General features: G+C 45.3%; 1 protein-coding gene and 1 pseudogene across 3 annotated transcripts in view; one reads left to right on the top strand and one right to left on the bottom strand.

Annotated features, from left to right (window-relative positions):
• The window catches only part of LOC119396502 (homeobox protein slou-like), a 346344-nt gene that overhangs the window by 226342 nt on the left and 101266 nt on the right, over positions 1-18736 (bottom strand). The gene's annotated exons all lie outside the window — the stretch shown is intronic.
• LOC119397579 (glutamate receptor ionotropic, kainate 2-like) overlaps positions 1-18736 on the top strand; it is an 84692-nt pseudogene that overhangs the window by 31268 nt on the left and 34688 nt on the right.

Genomic DNA, 18736 nt, shown 5'->3' with positions numbered 1-18736 from the left:
TTGTCTCTTCTGTTAACTGCCGTCTATGTGATGTGCCGGAAACAATAGAACATTGCTTTATTAGCTGCAAAGACGCTATTCTGTTCTGGGATGTCCTTCAGAGAGCACTGAAGAAACGTTTTGTCGTCAATTCTCACACCATACGTTATCTTATACCAACATCGCTTGATGAAGTGCCATATGATATGTTTTTCCTCATGGGTATGCATAGCTTATGGAAGACACGTATGCAGGACCGTAACGCAGAACCCACCATTTCTTCAAGCATGCACTTCATTCGCATGACTATTCAGCTAAAGGACATTTATGATGACCTGGACTTTAGACCGGACTGGTACCCCCTCTTGGTGAGGTGCTCGGCCTCACAGCCACGCCTCTGCTTGGAGCTGCACTGAAAGTAACATTCATGCTTCCCAAAAATATGCGTCCTGTATACAGGTGTCACAGTACGAAATGCAATATCGCAGTAATATTGCGTGGTACAAGCGTACATTGCCATCGGGCGTCACACCATGTCATTGTCATAACGACTTTGTGGTTTAAAGACAGCCACCCATTACAGAAGGCACATTACTGCGCGTATTCCTTTAAGACCACGTAGTGGGTGCAACGCAACTTCGAAAAAGTTTCTCGCGCATAATTGCCCCTGGTTTAAAGCATGCTACCCATTACATAAGGCACGCACCTTAGTGCACGCATTCTGTTAAACACTCGTAGTGTTTGTAGTGCGCACTAGGGGCAGGATATCCCTATCGCGTTCAACTCTTAAAGCCGAAGCTTAAGCGTCCCCCCAATTTTTTTCTTATTATTTTAAAGCAACTAACCACCGCTATATATCAGCCCATTGTTAACAATGTGTTAGCGGTCGTTTGCCGACTCGGGAAGAGATTGGTGTTTAGACATGAGTTGCGGGCTCGTGGCTCTTTGCAGATTTTAGACTTGAACATTACCCTGCAGAGGTTGCACGCCTGTTGGCTTTATTCGCCTAGGTCTATAAAAGAATTGCTGCCATATGAGTCGGCGCATTCCAAAACTGTGAACAGGGCTATAGCTAAACATTGCCTAGAGTCTGCACTTGCAAGGTCGTGATCACACATTATGCAGATGGGTTTTCAAAACCAATCGGATCGTTTGTCTTTGGCTGGTTTCCCTCACATGCTCCTTATCACCGTCGCTGAGTCGCTCCTCCGGAAGTTCAAGAGTGAACACCACGGTTCTGGGGTAGAGCAAGAGCGGAGAATGGTGAGACCTGAGGTCGTGCCGTATATGCATCGGGTGGCACACAAACCAAAAAAGGTTGCTAACAGACATGGCGTGCAGATTGTTTTGAGAGAAAGAAAAAATTACACCATCTCCCGCTAAAGGGGACCATGAGGCGATGCGAAGCCGGAGCACTTGCACGATAGCGTTCCGTTGGCGTTCGTTGGGCATGCTACCGTCCTCGCGTCGTGGAACGCGAAGAGGGACGCTACGCGCGTCGTATCTTCCATCTAGCCTGGCCGTTAATTCTCACAGGGCGAGCGGGGAACGCGGTCGACAGGCGGGCGAGAGGGGGGCAGCGTAGGAGAGGAGAGAGAAGGGGAGGGGACGCGCATGCGCTCGAGCTCATCGCGGCGTTGCGCAGGAGAGAATTTCGGCATGTCTAGCCCGCGTTTCAGAGGAAGAGTGGAAAGGGGGAGGGGAGAGGGGGAGGGGAGAGGGAAAGTGGAGAGGGAAGGTGGAGAGGGTGAGTGGAGAGGAGGTGTGTAGAGAGGGTATGCGCATGCGCAGTAAGGGTGGTCACGCCGCACACCACCGGATTGAGCTCGGCCTTAAGATACTTCGCATCTAAAATTAGACCATTTCCCGCTAAAGGGGGCCAGGAGGCGATGCGAAGCCGGAGCACTTGCACGATCGCGTTCCGTAGGCGTTCTTTGGGCATGCTACCGACCTCGCGTCGTGGAACGCGAAGAGGAACGCTACGCGCGTCTTCTCTTCCCTCTAGCCTGGCCGTCAGTTCTCACAGGGCGAGTGGGGAACGCAGTCGGCAGGCGTGCGAGAGGGGACAGCGTAGGAGAGAGAGGGGGAGGGGACGGGCATGCGCTGGTGCTCATCGCGGCGTTGCGCAGGAGAGAATTTCGGCATGTCTAGCCCGCGTTTCAGAGGAAGAGTGGAAAGGGGGAGGGGAGAGGGGAATTGGAGAGGGGGAAAGGGGTGATGGGAAGTGGTGAGTGGGAGGGGAGAGGGTAAGTAGAGAGGGTATGCGCATGCGCAATAAGGGTGGTCACGCCGCACACAACCACCACCACCACCACCACCACCACCGGATTGAACTCCGCCATAAGCACGGTGTAAGAAAAATAATATTTTTCTTACACCGTGGCCATAAGATACTTCGCATCTAAAAGGTGGCTGCGACAAGAAGCACGCCAAGTCGTACACAAAATGTGCCACCGGTGTTGTTTATCAATTTCTGCTATCCTGCGGCAAGACGTATGTCGGCCAGACGGGAAGGTGCGTGGATGAGCGTGCGCGGGAACACGAGCTTCCACTAAAAGGTAAAGACGGGGCACATTTGCCGACCCGCTGCAATTCACATAAGTGTGAGCCGTGCTTGAGTAAGATTCAGATTCTGGGTAGAAGCGGCGACACCACGGCTCGAGAATTGTTGGAGGCATTTCATATAAAAGCACGAGGCTCCATGTGCATCAGTGATACGTCATTGTCTCTCTCGCAGGCAGAGAGCAAGTTCGTAGATCACAGGTTGTGATGAGGGTGGTTTGCGCTCTCTGTGTGCCTATAGTTTGCTGCGCATGCCTGTGCCTATACATTTCGTTGCACTATCTCTTGAATAAACAGTCGAAAGGTCGCGCTCCCTCCTGGACCCCTTCTCTCGTTATTTCATTACGCAAAAACAGCCATACTTTTGTGGCTTGTTCTTAAACATGAACCGACTAGCCTAGCAACGTGTACTTCAGCCCCTCACCTAACCTCCGCTTGCCAATAAAAAAAAGGTAAAACTACTTTAAAATCTCTGACGCCCGACAGACATAGCATTCCTATTCCACACAAAAGAGTATACACACTCTGACCTCCTTTTTACTTTTAATAATTAACCTAATGTCGCTAAATTAACGTAAATTAACTGGGGAACGGTACCTTAAAATTTTAACTTATTTGTTCTCGTGTGTGCGCGTGTGTGTTGATTCGTCTCCCTTTGTCTTTCTGTCCCCTTCGACTCTGCTTCTATTTTAAACTCACTGTGCCTGCCATCGTGCAGAGCAGTCAACTGGAACTACACCTGATTAACCTCCCTACTTTTATTCTTGAGGTACAGGCATTTCCCCTAATTTTAAAACACTGCCGTCAGTAGACTTCGTTCGGTGTGTGGCACCTTTTGATAAACTCAACAATTACACCAATATATAAAAAAACCAAAAATCAGGGATCACAAGATATAACCTTCCTTGATATATTAGCCATCTGTTCGCTTAGTGTTCTTTTATGTAGCGTACTCTCTTGAAAATGGCTCGACGGCTGTACTGTAACATAATGTTTGTACTTTTCCCTTCAACATACGCATATTAGACTGACGTTAACGACATTCTGTAGTTCAGACTTGACACCTAACTTCTAGCACAATAGATCAATACACTAAAAAATAAAATGATGGTAATTTTTCGCGTTCTCTACCTTCCGTATTCTTGCATTCGTCAGGTTCCGTTTTTTTCTCCTTTCAATACAGTTACTACAAGATCTTCGTTTCTGGTTGTATTATATGTTTATTTTATTTCACCTGACTGCTTTTGAAAAAAAAGTGCCATAATTGAGTTTCTGAACGCCACTTATAAACACGGTGCTTAAACTAAAGTATACACGAACGATAGACGTCTTCTACTTCATCGATTGACGCTTGTACCCTGGCAACGGCTGAGGAAGTTTCCATTTTAAAATCACGATGAAACACCCATCCTAAACAGCGGTGTTTCGCCCTACAGACATTTAATCGGCCCCATGGCCCAGTAGCTGTCCGGTTACGCACAATGTTTTCGCTTGAAAACGATCGAAAAGAACACCTGGACGAGATTTCGCTGCCCTTTTTGCGGGAAGAAACGGAAGCTCTTTAAAAAGTATTAACGTTTATGTTTGCATCTGCGGTATCTCATTTCGCATCATCATGTTGGTTTCCGCAAACGCGGTACGCGAAATGCAGGCAACCATGACACGCTGTGTATTGGAATGAGTGTTCGGGCGAAGGGAAGGCAGAGGAGCGTTAGAGAGGAGGGGGGGGGCGCTAAATAACGGCCCGCGTTTCTTTCGAATGGTTTATTGATTCCTCGTTTCCAACGGGAAAAAAATGGGTTTCGACTAAACTTTCAAAGGGATCGCGGCGCTCGCTCGAGGCTGGCTCAGTCAACCGCAGCTGTTGCAGCTTTGAACGCCGGTTTCACGCCGACTCCGGGACATGTCACCGGGACAATATCTCAGCCTCGATTCGATCCCCGTCCTCTGAAAGAGCCTGGCAATGCCGTGTCGCGGTGTTTGCGTGGACGGGCGATTTAAACTAGTGTATACAATCATGAGCGCTCGCTTAATCATTGTTACTGTCAGCGCATACACGCGAAATGGTTAGTTCTTTTTATCAGTCGTTGCCTTCTCACTGGCCTGCTTTTTTCATTCCCTGGCATCATTAGTCGGTTCGGTGAATCACTGCCCTCTGAAAGACTCGCTGACGTACCTTTTCCTCGTGGAGTGTATCAATCAATCAATCAATCAATCAATCAATCAATCAATCAATCAATCAATCAATCAATCAATCAATCAATCAATCAATCAATCAATCAATCGTGTGTGTTTTCGTGTCGCTACGCGAATGGACTTTATCAATATGTGATAATTTTCATGGCTTTACTGACTCACACGAACTCTGCGTAGGTCTAATATTTCACAATAGTACTTATCTTGGTCTAGATCATTGCTTCATTCCTGTTGCTACATTATGATAACAAATTCTGTAAGTAAAAACAACTGAAGCAAGCAATAAGTCACTGCTGAATAAACCTCTTATTAAACTCTGGTAAATTCTCTTCATACTTTGTTATAAAACGCCACAGTTTCACCGCAAGGGCCAAGCAATGGATGCGATAGCCAGAAAGTGGCATGTCATACGAAGTAAGACTAGCAGCTAACTCCTTTAGGATCCGACCTCGCGTAACTCTACAAAACGTTGGCGTGAGGGAATACGGCCGCTCCAGGGAGCGAAGCAGTTTTCGTGCTGTCTGTCGCCTCAAAGCGAAGTTAGCGGTGAGATCATAGCACGTACAAGGATAGGAGATGTCTGCTTATATCTGTCGAGAGAGCGCGTGCGACCGCGCCCTTTTGCCCTTTTGATGAAAGTTCCCAGTTGCCGCCCAAGAGACGCAGCCCCCCCTCACCGGCACCCCTTCATGCTCCTTCGCCTGACGGTGCCGGCCGGCGCGTTTCATTTCTGCCTGAGCCGCGCCCGTCTGCAGCCATCGAAAGTTCTCGCGAGCACATGGAACAGAGCGCGGGGCAATGCTACTGATTTCGACTTTATGCAGAAGATCACGGCGACGGCATGAACGCGCGTCAAGTATGCATATAATTGCTAGCCCAATAAAGAACCGTGGTAGCTGCGATGGGTAATGTTTTAATGTAGCTGAACGTTGATTTTGAGAACGCCCTTTTTCCGTCCCGTTTTCAGACTGACGCTGCCATGCTGTACGATGCGGTGAAGCTTTTCGCCCTCAGCCTCATCGAATGGAATGGCGGGAAGGACGCCGCCTTTCCAGCGCTGGACTGCAGAGAGGACAAAGTTGCTGACGACAACAACACCGACGAGCTTATTGCGGTGATGAAGAAGGTAAGCACATTAGAGGTTTGAGAAAAAAGAAAGCCAGAAAGTTTGCATTAAACTGTCCATTTATGCATTCCTGTACGGATACTCTTAAACAGGCAGACTGAACAGGACGTACAAATTTAGTTTTGGCATCGGGAGATATGGTTTTATCGGGTAGTCGTATTGACGAAAAAAATACATTAATGCACCAGGCAAGAGAAATTGCACTTTGTTATTCATCGTTTCTACTCACCGTCAAACGCATAGCTCGTTAATTCCTGTACATTTGTAACCATACTGTTGGAACATCTCTCATCTTTTTTTTTTCCTTTTTTACTTTGCCAGTGATATCAGGTACAGTCGTCGCGAAATGCGAAGTGCCCATGCCTTTTCGCCGACGACGTCTGTGTTCAGTGGCGACGTCTTCATGTCGCGTCATGAACTTTGCTTACTTTATTCTTGCACTTTATAGCATTTACGTGACCTGGCACGCTGGAAGTTAAGGGACATCTGTTAGTGTGGCAGAGCTAACTAACTATTGAAACGATAAAAATGCCTCCGTCAGAATCTCCGTCCGAATCTAAACGCATAGCGCATACGCTTGAGCATCATTTGCTTAGATCATACACGCATAATATCGACATAATTTCACAGCATAAAGCAGCTTCCATAGTGTGTAATCAGCTGCCGTCGCCAGCGCATCCAGGGGGTCAGGTGTTGAGGGGTTTCAACCCCCCCCCCCCCCCGGAATTTTTCAACTTTGCATGTGTATCCACGCACACATACAAACGCACGCACGAACCCCCCCCCCCCCCCCAGCCCCCCCCCCCGAAAAAAAATTCTGGCTGCGCTACTGGCTGCCGTATCATCTTCTATGTGAAACGAATGTGTCGTACTGCGATTCTCGGCGTCACTACGTTACTTTTACCAGTGCATCACACTCACGAAAATGATAATAATTGCTGGGATTATTATGAGGAACGCTGTTGTGGAGGGGCTCCGGGAATTGGACAACCCGGCTATATTTAACTTGCACACAAATACGAGAACACGTGCTATTAGCATTTTGACTCCATCGAAATAGGGCCGCCACGGCCGGGATTCGATCCCGCGACCCTTGGGTCAGCAGTCGAGCACCATAAACACTAGACAACGTCGACTGGTACTCACGAAAATGACTCCGCAGATGATGGCCCATTGCATTCGCGCAATTTTCGTTAGGCTGTTACGGTGATTCAAGTAGTTCATTACGTTTCAAGAGCACAATCATCGAAAAATGTACGCACTGCGTTCACAAGAGCGCACCTGATTTTGTATTTTGAATTTACAGGTCAATTTCGATGGTCTTACGGGAATGGTGAAACTTGACAGCAAGGGCGTTAGAGCCGACATTAAGCTCTACGTGAGCGAACTTGGAATGGATGGACTAGAGGAGGTACGTGCTATTCTGTTTTCGCAATAATCACACAAATGCATAGGAACAACGCAGCTGTTGAGCGTGCAAGTCCTAATGATTGCACAGGTTCACCATAAAAACACATTTGGCAATGTAACAAGAGATCCACTATAACTGAACAACACTTCAGTATACCCAACCACTTAAAACGTCCAACTCATAGTAAAACCTGAGAAAAAAACTAAAAGTGCGGAAAATGAGCGAAAGCAAAAAAAAAAAAGATAATGGGGTAAAATAATTATGTTCAAGCTGTTACATCAAGCAGTCACTACGTTCTGCTAAGCTCCGAAAAAAAAGAATACAAAATTGAACCATATTCAGACCTTTTAGCTTCCTTTTACAGAAAAAAAATGTGAACTATGCAACCAATTTATCAATCGCAAAGGAACAGTAGAACAACCGCCCCTTACCGAGGTAGACAATCAGAGGTACACATATTAGTATAACATGTTATTTGTTGGAATTGTGCCCGCCTTCGTTCTTCATCAAAACTACAGTAAGTTTATTTGTTTGAGTAGATGGCATCAGCGAGATACATTTATGCTGCGGCAAGCCAATAATATTTCTCCGGAGGCAACATGCAGTAATCACGAATTCAATCACTCGGTCATTGTTTATCCGTGCCTCCTTCTGTTACTTGCACCTAAATGGCTGCTTTAACATACTTGTAGATTGGAACATGGTCGCCCTCTGCTGGCCTCAACATCACCGAAGATGAAGATGAGGACGACGGCGAGGAGGATGAAGTACTACGTGTTCTATCTGTTCCAGTAAGTGGAACCAGCCGAGTGGTGTATTTTACTGATGCATAGAAGGTTACTTAATGATAACTATTTTTTGCTTATTTCTAAATATGACAACAGCTTACATGAATTTTATGGAATTTGTCTCAATGAGAGCTTGTAAAGATTCACATTAAGGCGAGAAAACTGCGCACGTGAGTCGCCAAACGCAACCACCACTTATAAATTAAGGAATGTACCTGGCCGCAATGGAAATGAACTCCAGACGCTCAGATCTTTGCGCACGATTTGTAACAGGGAATACAAGCGCCAAATATGCACAGTTCCTTAGCCGCCGTTGTTCTGGAGAGATAATACATTTTAACTCAATCCAGCTTCTAAACCAACATTGCCTCTGCCTCTAATCTAATAACATAATGTGCTCAATGTATACACCACAGTCGCCCTCCGACACCTGGAGTAGCAAGCCAGTCTATAAAGCTGACTAAAATCTCTGCGGTTGTAATAAAAAATGGCTATCTATCTATCTATCTATCTATCTATCTATCTATCTATCTATCTATCTATCTATCTATCTATCTATCTATCTATCTATCTATCTATCTATCTATCTATCTATCTATCTATCTATCTATCTATCTATCTATCTATCTTATTCTGTCTGTCTGTCTGTCTATCTATCTATCTGTCTGTCGTCTGTCTATCTATCTATCTATCCTCTATCTATCTATCTATCTATCTATCTATCTATCTATCTATCTATCTATCTATCTATCTATCTATCTATCTATCTATCTATCTATCTATCTATCTATCTATCTATCTATCTATCTATCTATCTATCTATCTATCTATCTATCTATCTATCTATCTATCTATCCGTTAGGGCGCTTGATGCGCCCACGGCTATAAGAGTTCCTCATCTCCGGTGCTCATACACTCATTTCACGCTAGCCGCACGTTTCGGTTTCATCCGCTACTCCGCGCTCTCTCTGTTTTGAGGCAGCCCAATATTTCTCCGCTAAGTCCTTCGCATGCATGAATGAGTCAGCAGAAACGTCCGGAAAGTGAGCCAGGTTAAACGTCGCGCCCATTCGTCGTCCACAAAGAGTTCAACGGGAAGTGCGACTGCGTATATTGATTGCGCCGTCAACGAGAATGTCCCACGTAAATTACTCTCTCGACTAAATTGCTGCCTCGTTCATCATACTTTGTATAGACTTCCAATCGTTCTGTGAGCCGTTCTTATGACCTCGTCCCGCTGATGCTGCAGTTTATTGCACCCTGCTTACTCCCGTTTGAAAACCTTGAACCCTTCGTTTGCGAGAGACAAGACCTGCGCATTTGTGCCTTCTTTTAGTTTCCTTTCACGTTGTTTTATCAGACCGTCCTGCGTTCTGCTCCTCCAGTTAGTATGGATGCACAGCATTTTTGGTCGTTTAAATTTTGAAGGCACTCAAGGTGGTATTAAATTCCTATCTTCCGATTTCGCGTTTCTAATCACCCCCATCTTGAAGAGTAGGCAGGACTTATGTGTTTAGCGGTGGCTCGCAAATCACGTTTACAGGCAACTAAGAGAAACCCCGGTCTATACATATATCACTTGTTATCTTTATAAATCGCTATCAGACCACGCGCGATATGCGGTAGTAGTCCTACCATCTAAAGCTACGTTTTAAATAAGTAAACTTGCGCCATCTTTTCATAAGCTATGCGCGAATCCTGAAAGGCACGAGGTGCCGTATCAGCCGTAATTTTACGGCTACAACGCAAAAAGCTAGACAAAATAAAATGCATAATGTGGGAGAGCTGAATGCTCCTTTGGTACTAATAAAATACCAAGCAACTCTCCTTGATGTGGTCGCGTGTAGTTGGCTCACTGATTGACTATCAATACTACATTGAAATGTTGCAAGAACAATACTGCGTGATGTAGAGAATTCGATCAAGCTTAGGCTCATTACTTATATTAAAGCCATCTTAATCTAATACTATAAAGCTTAACCGCTGCCGTAGACGTGTTAAACAGCTACTAGAATCCCCATTACCTCCAATTGACAAACACCAATATATTGAACAGAAAGTGTCGCGGCACAGATACTGCGTACAGATGATAAATTGTCTACCGCAATCGTTCAATCGTCAGTTTAACTAATTGCCCTAAGCAATCTAATGACAAAAATTTGGGTCAAGGCTCAACTGTAGGAACGCATTAGCGCCGCAACATTGCAAGGTTGCTCTGAAATGACGGCCTGAAGGTGTCATAGGTGATAACAGTTGTAATTTTTCGAACATGTCAGATGCCACGATGGTAGCGCGTCTGAAACAGCCACCGGAATCACGCCCAACTCAAGTGAACAAACAAGCACATAGATTTTGGACAGAGTTTACTGTCGCCCCGGAACCGCCTACCGATGATGAATTACTGACCACAGCCGTTCAATCGTTAGCTGAACTAATCATCCCAAACGAGTCGCTGACGAAAATTGGGCCCCAGGAAGACTACGCTAGCATGTTGGAGCCGGTAAAAGTCCCCAGAAGTTTGTCTCTTTTTTTTTTTTTTTGGCTAGCTACGATAACTGTATCGATTGGCAAACGCGGCCGGAAGCGCCTTCGCTGTAAACGCCGATCTCGAGCGCAGAAGTACACGACACCTCCATTAGAGGCAGTCTCATTTATCTCCGCACTGTCGAATGAGCACGCCTGCAGGCTTTCAGCGTGTCTAAACTTCTTCGCATGGTTCAATGTATGAACCGAGATTTCTGAGTTAAGCGCTGCGCCGTCCTCATTAGTATCTTTTGTTTTCGCATTCCAAGGACAATCATATTACCACAGTGTTCGTCCACGTAAAGTAGAGTCATGCCCAATATGACTTGCAACACGCTGCCGGTGGTCAAAGCGGCGCCGACATAGAAAACAGAGAAGCAAACACTGTTTCCAGTACTTGTATTTCCAAAACCAATTTCATGTTTGCCGGTGTATAGTCTTGGGGTGTATTGAAGCATAATCACCGTGTTGCAACTCATATTGAGCGGCACTGTATACTTCTTACACAAAATGTTGTTTGCCTCATCGCAGTGGTTGCAAAAAGCTTGTGTTGAGGAGAAAAAAAAAGTGAATTAGCTGGTGGTCTCCTTCACACTGTCCTAATTGATGAAGGAGGTATCGCGTGGTCACGGGAAATACCAACACAACGTTAATACAACAACATTACGTTACTATCAAAACTCATTAGGGGCCCACAACATGTTCTGCGAGGCTTATGTGCGGAACTGAGGCAGATAAAAACCGTTTTCTTTTTGTTCTTTTAGAGAAAACACAAGTTACATTCGACTACACTATTGACAGCTTAAATGTGACCTAACCCTACCTAACCTAACTTTACCTCACCTTACTTTGCCTAACGCAAGCTAACCTTGCACTTAAACTCTAAAGGAGCCATGACACGGTCACGTAACCATTCGCGTTTTCAGCGAAAAATAGAAATAAGTGGTCAATTGTGCCTATGTATATGGGAAATAGACTGTAAATGAATACTTCAGTGCAAAATAAGCCCTAGATTTCCCCGGCTATAAACCCCGCCCACTGCCGGTGACCACCTTATTTCCATAGCCTGTGTGACGTCATGAGCTGCGCAAAGTGGAGCCGTCGTCTTATACCAAAGTTCCAGCAGCTGCAAAGCGTTAAATTTCAATGCCAAGTTGAAGAAACCTTATATAACTCGATTGTACGCGCAGCTGACCACGGAACAAAATCGTCCTCCGGAATGCAGACGCCCGCACAGCAAGCAGCTTGTTACGTCAGGTCGCTCTCTTGTTTATAAAATATTTAATCTAAGTTAAATGTTCGACAGAATGCGCTAAAATTTCGCCAGCTTATTTGTGAACGCACAAGGATTAACCCACATAACACAGATTGTGATCGAAAATTGGGTGTCATGGCCCTTTTAAAGTGACGTGCATTGTTTCCCAGCTCAGTGTTTGTTGCTATGCCCTGCTATCCAACACCGAAACCCTTCTTAAATGCAGGTGAGTCCATTTATGATCGTGAAGGAGGTAGACGGGAAGGCAGTCTACAGTGGCTTCTGCGTCGATTTGCTTGACAAGTTGTCAGCGGAGCTGGACTTCAAGTACGAGCTCCATGTTCTGGCGGACGACGCACGCGGCAGGCCAAACGATACGGGACACTGGGACGGAATGATCGGAGAAGTAATAGCTGGCGTAAGTGCAACCTACGCATGCGCGTAAACACAAATGTACCGTTTCTTGTCGCCTACCTTTTACCGACTGTAAAACGTGCGGCTGAATTGAAACTTGACTGAGCCGAATCTCACAATTCCGAGAGTCTGCTTCGCACCCTAAAAAAAGCATCGCAAAGCGTTGTATGGATTTCTGGAGTGTTGAGCTTTTAACGGAATTATTTATGAATTACCCTTTGTGTATGTTGCTGTGTTACATGTATGTATGTGGTCAATGCATATGCCATAGCCGTCACCCGGAGTAGCAAGCCGGGGGATAAAGCAGGCTCCTGGGTTATCGTTACAAACTACTATCTATCTAACAGCTCGAGGTTCATAAATGTTTCACAATAAGATCTATGTTATTGTAACTTATCTTGATAAAGAATAAGTTAGAAGTAAAGATAACTTTTGCACGAGAAACTTTTAACTTTTCAAGCATAGTCGAGCATTAAATAAATAAAATTTAGTAATGTTATGCAAAACATTCAATACAATTAGAGTCACTCGTAAGATGTCTCAGTTGGTGGAGAAAAAAAAAAGCAAGGCAGAATGTAGGGCGAATTGGCTTAAAGTCATGGCGAAAAAAGATAAAATAACGCGATTTTAGCACTTAAAGACAGACGAATAGAGACATGGGCGCACGCTGACTCACAACTCAAGGTTTTAATGAAAATAGGTGAGCTGATATACATACGTAATCAGAAGGGTAAAAATGAATTAGAAGCATTCTTGTAATCACTCGCTACGTGGGTGTGTATATGGTCATGACAAAGGCTCAATACTTAAGCGCAAACAAAAAAAAGTTGCAAGAACTGACATAATTCTGTCAAAACAGGCCGCAAAACATGAATAACTTGTCGAAATTCTTTCACAGTCTGCCTTGACGGCGTGTCTAATAGACAAATAGGGATCGGGGCAAGTAAGACCCCAGAATTTACTTTTAACAGCCATGTTTTGAACATTCTCATTACTTGCTGTGCTAAATGAGTTTGTTTGACAAAGAATGTACCTACTTGATCTTTATGTGAACAGCGCACGGACGGTGCGCAATTGAACCATTATTCCCAGTTTAGTTTGATGTTCTTTAATAATAATAACTGTTGGTTTGTTACGTCGCAAAACCACGGTATGATTATGAGGGACGCCGTAGTGGAGGGCTCCGGAAATGTTGACCATCTGGTGTTCAACTTGCATCTAAATCAAAGTGCACGAGCCTGTAGCATTTCACCTCCATCGAAGCTCGGCTTCCGCGGTCGGAATTCGATCCCGCGACCTTAGAGCCAGCGGTCGAGCACCGCAACCACTAGACCACCGCGGCGGGTAGTTTAATGTTTTTTGGTAAATATTATGATTATTTTAGCCAGTTTAAGCTTGATGGTTACAGTTCGACTAACAGAAAAGGAGCAGCTTGCATCACGATGATACCGGACTCTCTTACAAATAAATCACAATTAATTAAAAATGGACTGCTGACCCGAACGTCGCGAGGTCGGATCTCGGCCACAGCGGCCGCATTTTCGATGGAGGCAAAAATTACAGAGGTCGGTGTACTTAGATTTAGGTGCACCTTAAAGAACACCAGGTGGTCAAAATTTCCGCAGCCCACCACTACGACGTCCCTCATAATCATATCGTGGTCTTGGGACGTTAAACCCCGACAAATATTAACTAATTAAACTAATTAAAAACAACCCATAGAGCTAACAGCGGTCTGCTCCCTAGAGAACCATCGTTTATGGCCAAAATTAAGGCACACTGAATTAGTACTTTTCAATGACCAAAATTATTTACATAATCGAGAACAATCAGGCGGAATATTTTCCGAATGAAGACTTTTTAATCCAGGCGCACCACAGGGACCAATATTGGGACCCTTGCTGTCTTGCATATATATTAATGATTCACCTGATTTTCTTAAGCTCTCTAATACCACTTTATATGCGGATGACGCTACTATTTCCGTGTCTGATACGTCCATAACAACCTTACTTTTTAAAGTAAACAACAAACTAGAAAGAGTTGTTGAGTGGTGTCAGGTAAATGATCTAATTTTAAACCCTATAAAAACTCAGTTTATATTATTTAAATCTAATCAGAGATTGTTGTAATGTGTACCACAAGTAACTCTCAGTAATCATTTAATACCTGCGACCGACTGTGTGTCATTTCTTGGAATAAAACTAGATCCTAACTTGAAATTTATTAATCACATTGCATTCATTAAACAAAAAACCGCTTTTGGCATTAGAGTGCGAATCAAAGCACCAGCATATTTTCCACTACAGCCTTTATTATCATTATACTTTGCGTTCATTCATAGTCATATTACTTGTGGAATCGCTTCATGGGGAAATATCTATGATGTTCACTTCTCATATATTCCACATTTACAGAACATGGCTATATGCAATGCATTCACACTTATACAGGAAAACTCTATTCTACCCATTTCTGGTTTCTGAAATTTAGATATCATTTAAGTCTTTTCTTCCTTAAATTACTTCATAATCGCCTTCCACGTGTACTTATTGATGTCAGGTTACGAACTAATACCAATTGCACTAGGTTTGCGCAAAATCTCGATTTTCTGCTTCCTCGCTGCAAAACGAACTATGGTAAAATGATATCATTTTCTTCGCTTAAAATTTAGAATGACCTCCCACTATCACCTAAACAACTAACTTCTTTAAACACATTTAAGCATAAATTAAAACTTCTCATGTTTTTTTAGTAGTGTTTTTTATGATAGCTCTGATAACCTGCATTTTGATCCCCCATTTTTTGTTGTATAGATGATTTATGTTGCTTACTTGATGTTTTTTTAATGTTACAGATGTTTCCTGTTGCTCTTTGATGTTTTGATGCTTCTTTTTCTTTGAGCTTGTATTTTATAGTTGTCTCCTCTTTTTGCTGTACACCTTCTCTTTTTTTTGTTTTTAACCGAGGGTCCCGTTTGCAGTCATTGACTTTGGGACCCTCGTCTGCATATTTGTTTGTAGCAATCACTGTAATTCGAATTATTAACAAACTGAAACTGAAAACGAAACTGAAGTACAGTTGACAGGGTGGCGTCATATTGCGGATGCATCAAGAACTCTTTCGCACTTCGATCTAAGCGCTCCAAGAGTGCTGTGCAAACGCTATATTATATTATTTCGGAGGCCATATCGATTCGGACATTGAGATAACTGATATTTATTCTCCAACCAAAGTTACGAAGACACGTAAAAACCCGACGTTTCGGAACCAGCTCGGTTCCTTCCTCAGGGGGGACTGCGGCGGCTTGGCAGCGGCCTCTTTAAGGCACTCTCGCGGCGGTTAACGACCCCACGCATTACCGAAGAGCGTAGCCCATGCGCATACACCGGGGGGAGAGTTCCGAGTGAACGGTTGATATTTTGAGTGGTCCTCTGTATATGCCACGACTCCAGTAGTAACCTCCTCCTCCACTTTGTTTCACTTTCGAGGATGGCGGTTCCGTTGAAGTCTATTCTGTGGTCAAACGTCTCTGCGTGCTCGGCGACGGCGCTGCGTTCTTTGTTGAGTTTACGGACGTCGTTGACGTGTTGCCTAATCCGTTCGGGGAAGTTTTTGGTCTCGCCGATGTATGACGAGGGGCAGTCGGCACACGGTATTTTGTAAACGACGCCGGGCTCCCTGTCCTTTGTTGGCCGGTCTTTCGGGCGGGGAAGGAAGCGGCCCAGTGTGCATGAAGGCACGTGCGCGATGTGCACGCCTTCTTTTCTAAAAATCCGAGCCAACGCCTCGCTGGCTCCCTGGACGTATGGGACCGACACGCGTTTTGGAGAGCTGTTCGTCAATGCTGGCTGGGAGTCGCGTAACCTCTTTTTCTCTGCGCGGCGGGCGACGGATCGAATGAAATTTCTGGGATAACCGTTTTTTCTGAGGTCCGCAATTACGCGGGCCTCTTCTTTCCGGCGTTCCGTGTCAGTGGAACATATCTTTTTGGCTCTCTGAAGTAATGTGGACACAACGGAGGCCTTGTGGGTGGAGGATGGGACGAATCGTATTGAAGGTATCGGCCGGTGTGCGTCGGCTTCCTGTAAACGGAGAACTCCAAGTTACTGCCCCTTCTTGCCACCTGGACGTCGAGAAAGGGGAGGGTGCGGTCGCGTTCACACTCGACCGTGAACTGTATGGCTGGGTGAACGGAATTTAGGTGCAGTCTGAAGTTTTCAATTTCAGATGTCTTCACGACACAAAAGCAATCGTCCACGTAGCGAAGAAAGAGCTTGGGTCGCGGCGAGAAGGAGCCAAGTGCTTCCCTTTCTATATGTTCCATGGTCAGGTTTGCCATTGTGACGGAGATGGAGGCCCCCATTGCGGTTCCACTGTTTTGCCTGAAGATTGTTCCTTTGTAGGAAAAATACGTGCTGGACAGGCAGAATTCCAGTAGGCGGCAGAGTTCGTCAATAGTGAGTGGGGTCCTTTGACTCAAGCCATCGTCACCCTCAAGAGCAGCACGGGCCGCTTCCTTCCCCACCCGAAAGACCGGCCAACAAAGGACAGGGAGCTCGGCGTCGTTTACAAAATACCGTGTGCCGACTGCCCCTCGTCATACATCGGCGAGACCAAAAACTTCCCCGAACGGATTAGGCAACACGTCAACGACGTCCGTAAACTCAACAAAGAACGCAGCGCCGTCGCCGAGCACGCAGAGACGTTTGACCACAGAATAGACTTCAACGGAACCGCCATCCTCGAAAGTGAAACCAAGTGGAGGAGTAGGTTACTACTGGAGTCGTGGCATATACAGAGGACCACTCAAAATATCAACCGTTCACTCGGAACTCTCTCCCCGGTGTATGCGCATGGGCTACGCTCTTCGGTAATGCGTGGGGTCGTTAACCGCCGCGAGAGTGCCTTAAAGAGGCCGCTGCTAAGCCGCCGCACTCCCCCCTGAGGAAGGAACCGAGCTGGTTCCGAAACGTCGGGTTTTTACGTGTCTTCGTAACTTTGGTTGGAGAATAAATATCAGTTATCTCAGTTTACTTACCCAACCAGACAGACTTCTGTCTAATGTTTACCTTCGATTCGGACATTGAGTTTTGCAACAACTTCAGGCTGGCAGCGCCATCTGTGGATTGGAGTTCAATCGTGTAGACGCTGCTCTAGTCTCCTTAATATTGAAGAGATGGCGCTCAAACGTGTTTGCGGATTATTGTCGCAGGTTGCAACAATAATCATCTCGCTTGCTTGTGTTTCCTGTCTAGGAAACTCAATGCAGTCTTTTTCCCGTCAAGACTGCTATGTGACGCAGATTACGCGTAACGCCGTTCGTGACATGAAAGTACCAGGCTCGCGACGTTAAAGCAAGGAAATAGTATTTCTGCGTGTGGAGTCAACATTGCCTTGAAAACAGGCTTTTTGAGGGAAATAATGCAAAAATAAGCATGATATTGCAGGGTCTAAGGTCTGAAATTTCTACAGATGGCTGATGGACACGTTGTTTCTCGCTTAATTAGGGACCCATAGGGTTTCTTTAACGTGAACGCAATATCGGGTACACGCGCACATGCGCACAGACAAACATTTTTGTGTTAAGAATGCGCCCGTGATATTAAATGGTTTGCTTTCCTGTCTTAACTTTTGCGCATGTCTGCTATGCCCTGCATTGTCTTCCCGGTTTTTTTAAATAACTCTTTCATTTGCGAGACAGCGCTCGTGTTGTGCTCTCTGTGTTCCTTTCGTCTTCGTCGTTAGCGCTGCATCAATCATGCAAGCATTCCAACTAGCCCAACTTTCCATTCTAATGCCTTCAGGATTGGCGCATATTTTTCGTTCGAAATCACACCGGGCGTTACAGGATCCAACTGGAAGAAGGTAAAGAAAACGTTGTCTTTAAAACCATTTTGAGATTAAATAACTTTGTTTCCATTGACTTTATTCTGCTGCCAATATAATGCCTGTTGAGATGGAATTGAATATCATTGCATCATTGCTACAAGGTACCAAATAGTTCTTTGTGATTGACCTTTTGCAATGGTGGTTCGCAGAAAGCCGACCTGGCGTTAGCCGACCTGACCATCACCGAGATGCGCGAGCGGGTGATCGACTTCACGTTGCCCTACATGACGGCCGGCCTAGTGGCGGTCACCAAGAAAGGACAACCAAGGAGTCCCGGTGGCATTTGGTCATTCTTTCTGCCCCTCACTCGAGAGGCAAGTGGTGGTCCTCTCCGCCTCACATAATAGTGTTTTGTTGTTTTGATTTTTAGAGCGCAGCTCTTCGGTGCCCGTCCCTGCGTTGAGCGGCGTCGCCGTCGCCGTTGCCGTCGCCATCACCGTCGGTGGCGTAACCAGTAGACATGAAAAAATAAAATTAAAAAAATATCCAGGATCGAATGGGATTTGAATCCGGGCCCTCTGCGTGATAGTCGAGTATTATACCATAGAAACACGCTCGTGCTTGAAACTCCTTTGCAAGAACACCCTATG

The sequence above is a fragment of the Rhipicephalus sanguineus genome, chromosome 6 (assembly GCF_013339695.2).
Source record: "Rhipicephalus sanguineus isolate Rsan-2018 chromosome 6, BIME_Rsan_1.4, whole genome shotgun sequence".
NCBI classification, from domain to species: domain Eukaryota; kingdom Metazoa; phylum Arthropoda; class Arachnida; order Ixodida; family Ixodidae; genus Rhipicephalus; species Rhipicephalus sanguineus.
The sequence above is the reverse complement of the archived record's forward strand: the minus strand, read 5'-3'. Positions and strand labels throughout refer to the sequence as shown.